Source organism: Theobroma umbraticum, unplaced genomic scaffold, assembly GCF_002168275.2.
Source record: "Theobroma umbraticum cultivar Fairchild unplaced genomic scaffold, ASM216827v3 scaffold_20.0, whole genome shotgun sequence".
NCBI classification, from domain to species: domain Eukaryota; kingdom Viridiplantae; phylum Streptophyta; class Magnoliopsida; order Malvales; family Malvaceae; genus Theobroma; species Theobroma umbraticum.
Window position 1 is genome coordinate 204,816 of NW_018397266.1, and position 428 is coordinate 205,243.

Here is a 428-nt window from a genome sequence, read left to right on the forward strand (position 1 = left end):
TAAATATAATAATTAATATATTCAGTTGATTAATTAGAAACCTGATCGGCTTCGAATTCTCATTATCTTGCCTATATATAATCGGCGAGAAGAATCGTCGATCCAAGGTATAAAGGAAGGAGATGGAGATGGCGCTTTTAGAAAAAGTAAAAGAGAAGGAGATGATGAAGCCTAACCAGTTACTATTTGATATGTTGGACATGTTTTCACGATTACCAGTGAAGAGTCTTTCCAGATTCAAATGTGTGTCTAAAGGGTTTTGCAGTTTTCTTTCTACTCCTGATTTTCACCGATTGCATTATCAATGATCATCTAGGAATCCTTTTTCAATTTCCATGGCTTTACTAAATGAGGGTGATTTTCGAACTCGTCCACAAGTTGATTTTCGAATTGCGGAAGTAGACGAGAAACTTCTTTTGTGTACAACT